General features: G+C 39.5%; 1 pseudogene across 1 annotated transcript in view; it reads right to left on the reverse strand.

Moving 5' to 3' along the window:
• Nucleotides 1-7,091: 7,091 nt before the first annotated feature.
• LOC146471047 (uncharacterized) overlaps nt 7,092-10,000 on the reverse strand; it is a 6,253-nt pseudogene continuing 3,344 nt past the window's right edge. Inside the window, exons 5-8 of the transcript XR_014866855.1 lie at nt 9,409-9,629; nt 8,978-9,109; nt 8,515-8,685; nt 7,092-8,003 (exon numbers count right to left, since the gene is read on the reverse strand). The product of XR_014866855.1 is annotated as an uncharacterized LOC146471047 (transcript). The remainder of the gene's footprint in view (nt 8,004-8,514; nt 8,686-8,977; nt 9,110-9,408; nt 9,630-10,000) is intronic.

Genomic DNA, 10,000 nt, shown 5'->3' on the forward strand with positions numbered 1-10,000 from the left:
CCTTGCTAAGCGGCCCCCCTCCGCAGAGGGAGAGCAAGCTTTCTTAGATTTTGCCTCCACGGGGGAACCCATGAGCCAAACGGACCACACGGTCCCTCGGTCAAGGGAAACCCCGTCTTGTTTGCCACGTCTTTCTCACAACTGGACCCGTGCACAGTTCAGGCATACCTGTCAGACTCGCCAAGCGAGCTGAAGGAAGGCAAGAAAAGTGCTTCTGCGAAGGAAAATATCCTCCTGCTCTTTTGTCTCTATCATTAGCCAAAGGCTAGCGTACACAACTTCCATCTACACTCTGCCTGCCACTACAGTGACAATGCTTTCGGGCATCATCTTTTCCCTCCTTCGAAAGGAAAGCTACAAGCCCAACTTTCCTTGCCCGTTAGTCAATTCTGCCCTCTATTTCTCCGCCTTGCCGCCGTGGAACATAAGGGACAGGGTTTACTAGCCAGCTCCTCTCGGAACCTTTGCGACCAACCTGCCCACACTATAACCCCCAAACGCTAATAAGGAGACTGCATGATATGGTAGACAGAAAATAAAAACGCGAAAAAAATGAAATTTTGAAAATCGAACCCACAACCAGCCAAATCGTTTGTAAGTCATGCCAAATGACTGGTGACATCTTAAAAACCCATTGAAGCCACAACATCCCATAATTTCACGCTTTTAAAGATTTGTCACTATACGCACTGTAAGTACCTCACTAATTCTCACCTCAGATTTTACGGGAACATGTTCAAATTTTAACACGCCTCTCAGCACGACCAATTACATTAAAATTCATCGCAAAGTCAGAATTCTCCAATTTTTGAAAAATTCACTATATTCACTGTAAGTACCTCGCTAGACAGTGGAGACCTCAGATTTTACGGGAACATGATCAACTTTCGACACACCTCTCAGCACGAGCAGTTACATAGAAATCCATCAGGAAAGTCGTGCTGTGAAGAGGTAGGGCCACTTTTAGGCATTTTATGGTAGTGTGAAGTTGTTTAAACACAACCGGCAAAAGCTGCGAATTCGCCACTAATCAAAGATATAGGGCCAATTTTTGGCATTTTATGGTAATGTGAAGTTGCTTAAACACACCGTGCTAAAGCTGCAAATCCGTCCCTCATCAAAGATATAAGCGAATTTTGGGCATTTTATGGTAGTGTGAAGTGGGTTAAACGCACCGGCAAAGGCCGCAAATTCACCCCTCATCCAAGATATAGGGCGACTTTTGAATAACACGAGCAATTTATGGTATTAAGAAGAGGGTTATACACACTCGACAAATGCTGCAACGACAAATGCTGCAAATTCACCCCTCATCCAAGATATGGGCGTAATTTTTGGACATTTTATGGTAGTGTGAAGTGGTTTAAACACACCCGGAAAAAGTTGCGAATTCGCCCTTCATCAAAGATATAGGGCAAAGTTTAGGCATTTTATGGTAGTTGGAAGTGGGTGAAACACACCGCCAAAGGTCGTGAATTCAACCCTCGTCCAAGACATAGGGCCGATTTTGAATAAGACGGGTATTTTATGGTATTATGAAGTGGCAAATCCTGCGAAATCACCCCTCATCCAAGATATAGGAGTAATTTTTGGGCATTGACCCCATATCCAATATATAGGGCCAATTTTGAATACTAAGACTGGTATTTTATGCTATTATTAAGTGTGTTATAGACACCCGGCAAATGCTGCAAATTCACCCCTCCTTTAAGATATATCCTTAATGTTTGGACATGTTATGGTAGTGTAAAGTGGTTTAAACACACCCGTCAAAAGCTGCAAATCCGTCCCTCATCAAAGATATAGGGCCACTCTTAGGCATTTTTTGGTAGTGTGAAGTTGTTTAAACACAACCGGCGAAAGCTGCGAATTCGCCACTAATCAAAGATATAGGGCCAATTTTTGGCATTTTATGGTAATGTGAAGTTGCTTAAACACACCGTGCTAAAGCTGCAAATCCGTCCCTCATCAAAGATATAAAGCGAATTTTGGGCATTTTATGGTAGTGTGAAGTGGGTTAAACGCACCGGCAAAGGCCGCAAATTCACCCCTCATCCAAGATATAGGGCGACTTTTGAATAACACGAGCAATTTATGGTATTAAGAAGAGGGTTATACACACTCGACAAATGCTGCAAATTCACCCCTCATCCAAGATATGGGCGTAATTTTTGGACATTTTATGGTAGTGTGAAGTGGTTTAAACACACCCGGAAAAAGTTGCGAATTCGCCCTTCATCAAAGATATAGGGCAAAGTTTAGGCATTTTATGGTAGTTGGAAGTGGGTGAAACACGCCGCCAAAGGTCGTGAATTCAACCCTCGTCCAAGACATAGGGCCAATTTTGAATAAGACGGGTATTTTATGGTATTATGAAGTGTGTTAGAAACACCCCGCAAATGCTGCGAAATCACCCCTCATCCAAGATATAGGAGTAATTTTTGGGCATTGACCCCATATCCAATATATAGGGCCAATTTTGAATACTAAGACTGGTATTTTATGGTATTATTAAGTGTGTTATAGAAACCCGGCAAATGCTTCAAATTCACCCCTCATTTAAGCTATAGGCTTAATGTTTGGACATTTTATGGTAGTGTAAAGTTGTTTAAACACACCCGTCAAAAGCTGCAAATCCGCCCCTCATCAAAGATATAGGGCCACTTTTAGGCATTTTATGGTAGTGTGAAGTTGTTTAAACACAACCGGCGAAAGCTGCGAATTCGCCACTAATCAAAGATATAGGGCCAATTTTTGGCATTTTATGGTGATGTGAAGTTGATTAAACACACCCTGCAAAAGCTGCAAATCCGTCCCTCATCGAAGATATAAAGCGAATTTTGGGCATTTTATGGGAGTGTGAAGTGGGTTAAACACACCCTGCAAAGGCTGCAAATTCATTCCTAATCCAAGATATAGGGCGACTTCGCGAATTCGCCACTAATCAAAGATATAGGGCCAATTTTTGGCATTTTATGGTGATGTGAAGTTGATTAAAGACACCCTGCAAAAGCTGCAAATCCGTCCCTCATCAAAGATATAAAGCGAATTTTGGGCATTTTATGGTAGTGTGAAGTGGGTTAAACGCACCGGCAAAGGCCGCAAATTCACCCCTCATCCAAGATATAGGGCGACTTTTGAATAACACGAGCAATTTATGGTATTAAGAAGAGGGTTATACACACTCGGCAAATGCTGCAAATTCACCCCTCATCCAAGATAGGAGTAATGTTTGAGCATTCACCCCTCATCCAATATATAGGGCCAATTTTGAATACTAAGACTAGTATATCATGGTATTATAAAGTATGTTATACACGCATGGCAAATGCTGAAAATTCACCCCTCATTTAAGATATAGGCTTAATTTGTGGAAATTTTATGGTAGTGTAAAGTGGTTTCAACACCCCTGTCAAAAGCTGCATATTCGCCCCTCATCAAAGATATGGGGCCGCTTTTACGCATTTTATGGCAGTGTGAAGTTGTTTAAACACAACCGGCAAAAGCTGCGAATTCGCCTCTAATCAAAGATATAGGGCCAATTTTAGGCATTTTTTAGTAATGTAAAGTTGCTTAAACACACCCTGCAAAAGCTGCAAATCCGTCCCTCATCAAAGATATAAGGCGAATTTTGGGCATTTTATAGGAGTGTGAAGTGGGTTAAACGCACCGGCAAAGGCCGCGAATTCACGTTTTATCCAAGATAAAGGGCCAATTTTGAATAAGACGGGCATTTTATGGTATTATGAAGTGAGTTATATACACCTGGGAAATGCTGCGAATTTACCCCTTATCCAAGATATAGGAGTAATTTTCGGGCATTCTCCCTTCATTGAAAATGTAGGGGAAATTTTCAATACTAAGACAGGGCCGTAGCAGGGGGAACAATGTGCCAAAAAAGATAATTAAAACAGATTAATGTGCCTTGATCAATCAGTCTTGAACTCTGATGCTGCAAGTGCGTTTTCAGAACCTTCAATAATATGTTTACTACCTGTCAGTTTCTTTCGCTAACAGTTTGTTTTTATATACAACGGCAACGAAGGCACTCCTACCTTGTGAATCGGAAACAAGAACCAAAATGGATCGAAATCAACCAATCTCAAATCGACCCAAACCGTGAAAGCTGCAAAATAAACTACTTGTTTTTTAGGACATCCACTCATTAACCCTTTCACTGCTAAAGGCGACTAATGTCGCCACTTTAGAGGCTACCACTTTCAAGATTGGCCACGTTCTCAAATCCAGAAATCTGGTTATTATGGTCTACTAATAGTGTTAATTAGTAAGTGTTTTAGGCTTTAAGAGCAAATAAACTGAGTTTATCTTCCGTTTGCCGTTCCATATCAACATTTATTTTCAAGCAAAACCAAAAATGCCCGTTTTCTGCGGCATCGACAAAGCTGAAAAACACACATCTTTGCTTCCAATTTTTTAATTCAAAATCTCATTTTAAAAGGAAAATTCCTTCATGACAGCAAACCTTAATCTCATGACTAAGCATTTATCTCCAATTTTGCCTCTCACGCGTACAGCTGTTCGAACATCAGCCATTTGATTCGAGCCACTTTTCAAAGCCCGTAATTTCCCCTTTGCCGTCCGAGTTGCATTCTGGGTAATTTCAATACAACGACGAAATGGAGGTCCCGCCATCTTAATTCAGTAGTTTTTTTTATTAGTGTCGAGCCACCCGGTCCTACTGGCAAAATATCGCACACATCGTTTTCTTTGCAAGTCAAATCTCCCCCAAATTGCCTAGGTAGGTCCAAGAATCCACCCACAGAACGGCCAGAGAGACAACTTCACTCGTGAGCCACCATGACTCGATACGAACACTTTTGGCGTCCCAGTCGCTATGAAATCATCTCTCACCTCAGGATTCTTTCAGAGGATTGCCTCTTCTCTCCATTCCAGCTTTATGATGCCAGCCTGGGAGCTTCTGCAGTGCAAAATGGCACGAAATTACACTTATAAACCGACAACTTACCGATTAGAGTGTGTTTGTGCTCGCGAGCAAAACAACAACGGTTCAAATAGGTGACGTCACAAAGAAACTTGAGTCCTCGTTATTGCAGAGCAGCGAACATTTCAAAGGAGATCTTCATATAGGACAACTAAATCCGTTTTGGTCATCTACATCGAGATAATTGTCCAGAGAGACCAAGAAATTTGGCAGTGAAAGGGTTAATAGCAATATAAATGCCCTTAGTTTATAACAATTTAGTATTCGCGCGTTTTCGAAAGCCACACAAATATGTCCTCTCATAGTGATCGTGCTCTCGATCACCAATCGTGAGCTCGCACCACTTTTGAATGATATGGCCTCCCATACTCTCAAGAGCAAAATTTTCCTGCAGTCGGATTCTCACTGCCCGATTCCAAATTTAAAAAGAGAAAAAAAAATTTGTCCTCGTTTGTTTACGTCCTCCTTCAAACGTGAAATTAGGAAATTTCAATTTTACGTTGGAGTCCGCGTAAAAAAAAAAACGGCAAAGAAATGTACCAAAAAGTGTGACGCAGGTGCAAAGTTATTGATTTGCTTACTAAATCCACCGCTTTTTTATGTTCTCGTTGCATCTTATAATTAACTCCCTAATCTGTTCTTTTTTTTGGGGTGACGGGCCAGGAGGGGGGGGGGGGGGGGGGGATGCGAGAGTAGTTTTGTTTAACCATTTTGCTCGGCCCTCTAGTTATTTTAGCCTTGCTACGGGCCTGTAAGACTTGTATTTTATGGTATTATGAAGTGGTTTAAACACACCTGGCAAAAGCTGCGAATTCGCCCGTTATCAAAGATATAGGGCCAATTTTGGGCATTTAATGGTAGTGTAAAGTGGGTTAAACACACCCGGCAAAGGCTGCGAATTCACCCGTCATCCAAGATATAGGGCCAATTTTTAATAAAACGGCTATTTTATGTACATACCCGGCAAATGCTGCGAATTCACCCCTCATCAAAGAGATAGGGCCAATTTTGGGCATTTTATGGTAGTTTGAAGTGGGTTAAACACACCCAGCAAAGGCTGCGAATTCACCCCTCATCCAAGGTACAGGGCCAATTTTGAATATGAATTTTGAGCAGCAAACGTTTTAAGTAGGATTTTAAACACGGCTTCCAAGAAAAGCAGCATTTATTGTTTTAATTTAATTTTTTTTTATCATAGTAGTTAGGTATAGATAGGGAGTAAGTTGATAATGATTAATATACAGCTGATGGAAATGTTCTGTCTAAATAAAATTATCGTATCGTATCGTATCGTATCGTATAAAGCTTATATTGGGGAGTGCTTCCCCCACCTCCCTCCCCCGTCTTTACACCGCTATTTTCCTCGACTGTCTTGATAGGGAGCAAAACTAGTGAATGCTGTGTGGGACTTAGGAAAGCATGAACGCATAAACCGTTAAAGCCACATTGGAAGTTAAATCTTTCACAATATCTTGTTTTCCTTTTTCTATCAGGTCATTTTTCAGATATATAGTTTGCAACAAGTGGTTCCTTTAAAAAACAAAAAAACAATTACGGAAAGGTGCAACCAATATTGAAACACGCACTTCTTGTCGCAAGCTAAACCAGAAACAAGTGTTGTTGACAGTCGGCGATTACTGGCAAAATTATATAGACTGGAATTCATCCGCATAGGATTTAGCTACTGAAACATAATTCAGTCGGCACTAACTGTAATTATGTAGGTAGGCATGTAAGTAGGTAAGACATGAAATAATCGTGCTTGAAAATTATAGAAACCAGTTCCGTCCGATTTTCATATTGGACACTCCATTATTCACTGTTTGGTGCTGCTGACTACCAAACCGCCGGCGTTTTTGGTATGTTGTTGTTGTTCTTCAAAGTTCAGCAGTGACTCTGTTTGTGTGACGATAGATTTTTCCACTCTAATCGTCGGGAAGCGAAACTGTAAATTCTCCGGTATAACGGCGGGAAAACTCACTCACTTAACTCGGGAAAACTTAGCTAGGCATCGATCAGCAACTCGCTTAGCCTGCGGGAACAGAATTTCGTAACAAATTCCTGGTGCTTTGGGATCCGCTACAACTGGATTTCGACAGACAGCAATAACTCCTGACCAACACAGAACTGGATCCGCACAGTTTAATGACAATTCAAAATCTAAATCTAAGTCAACTCAACTATTCCAAGCAGGGTATACTTATATCGAGCAGACTGGCTATTCTAAACAGTTTTACAATTATATATATCTAATGGAAGCACGGCGAACGTTTTTATTGTCGCGAAAGCTAATGAAACTCTTAAAGCTCTTATTCTATTGTTCTCTATTGTTCAAACTCGTCCTGTTTAAAAGACTGAAATAGAAACAGCATCTAGAAACACAGTTATAAAACTTAGGAATCGTCTTGTTCTAATACATGATCGGATACGCAACGAAAATCTATTCTGTTGACACTTAAAGGTGGCCCGCTCCTATTTATAGGCACTTTGTGTAAAAATAAGATGTTTAAAAAAGCTGATTTTTCAGAACACTTGACTATCATAAGAAAAATACTCTTAAGGCGGTAAAGCTCAAAGAAATCGGTTGAATCTTTCCTACCAAAAAGGTTTACCCAAAAACGTTACCAACGCGCAAATTTCATGGATTTCATGGCCGTGCAACTTGGTACACAGAATGCTACTTAAATGTACTTTGAAAATCATAACGCTGACACATTTCACTTAGCTGACGCACCAATAGTGGAACGAAGTCCAGCCAGACCATCTCTCATCTGAAAGACAGATGTCATTCAAAGCTTTATTGAAAGAAACAGAGCAATCTGAAAGTTTTAAGACTTAAATAATATAATATAATTAAATATTGAAAGGAAAAAATAGATGTAAAAATTCCTTTTACATACTCTTCTCCTCTCTTCAAGGTAAAAAACTTCAAGGGCACTTCGTGCTTGCAGCCTGCTCCAAAAAGAGCCGTCTCATCAAACTTTTTGGACTTAATCTTCGACCGTGGATTGGATCCAGCCTGGAACTGATTGCAGGGTTCCTAAAAAGTTTACCCCTGCTTGAATAATATAAAATGGACAAAAATCTGGGGCACAACCAAATTTGGTCACCAACTGATGACAATCTTGATTTGGTCTCTAACTGATTGGAACTGAATACAGGGTTCCTTCAAAGTTTAGAAGATCAATGTCTGAATAATACAAAATGGAGAAAAAACCTGGAGATAGTAAAACCAAATTTGGTCACCAAAATGACAATCCCTCCTCCTTTGTCCGGGCTGGGGACCGGCAAGGATGAGTGACATCACCCTCGGCGGAGTTAATTGTCATTCAAATGGAATAATAAATCTAACAAAATTGTACAATAATGTGCAAACATTGACACCATGCAGGGGCAATAAGATTGGTTGTCTTAACGGAGTTGACAAATTGGCAAGATTGTCAAAAGAGACATACCGTATATAGTAATAACAAGACCTGTAAATGTATTAATAGGGCACGTGTCAGGAGGGGATTACAAAATTTTAAATTTCTTGTCCATGCAGTACAAACCATTGATTTGTTTTTGGACTTTTCACCGTATGTTGATAGAAAGGAGTCTACTTTTTCTTGACTGATAAAAAGTTCCTCCCCATGATTGGAGGCTTTTCCACTTGCTCCTGCACTGCATTTTCTTACACACCCAAACAATGCATCCACGGAAATGTATACACTTCCATTCTCCTAAATTCAAATAACAAATGATGAAGTGATTCAAAATTTAAAATCATGTAATGTGTCATGGATGAATAAAAAGGTGTAAAAGAGGTTGCAAAATAAAGAAAGTACCTGAAACAGGATACTGATCCTTGGAAATGAAAATGATAAGAATAATAGTATGCATATATGCATTGGTGTCTCTTCAGGTAAACTACTGTACATGCACAATATAGCTTAATAATCAAAAACTTTAAATATTCTACATGTAACATCTGGTGATTAGGAAGTATCCACAAAAGGATATATATTCACTAACCTTGGGGCACGCTGGGCATTCATGTTCATTTCCTAGCAAGGAATTGAACTGCTTCAAATTCCTCAAGATGCTGGAGATGTACCCAAACTCACCAAAACAATCCCCAACAAGAAGGTGATAAATGTCCTTAACCTACAGGAGACAACTCAGGAGACATAAAAAGGTGTTAGATTGTTGAAATAATCAATGAAAAGACGAAGATTCATAAAAATAAGAACCATTTACATTAAAGTGATAAGCTTTAAGAAATAATTCTTGGCTAAACATCATAGTTTAACATCTATGTACATTGTACATTAACAAAGAGTATGAGGCAATTTGATCAATTTCAATTACCAACAAGAGGGCATGGATTTGTTTTATGTGGCTTTTAATGTGCTCATTCAACTCCAAAGAAGTAATGCGTATTCAAATCTCAAATGAATACTTACATAGACCTTTGAAAGTGACAGAGCCAACCATTGCAGAGCCTGATAAATGGACTTTAATGACACTCTTGATTCAAGAAACAAATACTGCAGCAATGTCATAAATTCAAGGTCAAAGGCCACTTGAGGCTGTTTAGGGGTTGATGGCCAGAAGCCATTCCTAACAAGGGTTATAGCTTCTGATTCATGTTCACAGCATTTCATTTTAATGACATGTTGCTGCCCTGTAGAAAGAAAAAAAGAAAAGAAAAGAATTCCAAAAAGTGAACTTAATATTATTCTGACATTATTAATAGTTAATCACCCTTAAAAGTACTAAGAAAGAAATGCAAAACTGCAAAAACTCCTGCAACCTAATTGGAGTCATTCCCTGAAATATAAGTATAAATGTATATCATACATAAGATTGTATAAAACAAGTACATTACTAAACGTTTCCATTATAAATTCAAAAGAAAAGAAAACTGATCATCATATGATGTACAAACAGATGAAAAAAAAAATTCATAGGGTTGTTTCAACCAAACAATTCAAGTCATACCAGATTACATGGAAGACTGGACACACTTCTATATTTAGTAGTACACTTTTCATC

The sequence above is a fragment of the Pavona decussata genome, unplaced genomic scaffold (assembly GCF_977016875.1).
Source record: "Pavona decussata unplaced genomic scaffold, jaPavDecu1.1 SCAFFOLD_106, whole genome shotgun sequence".
NCBI classification, from domain to species: Eukaryota; Metazoa; Cnidaria; class Anthozoa; order Scleractinia; family Agariciidae; genus Pavona; species Pavona decussata.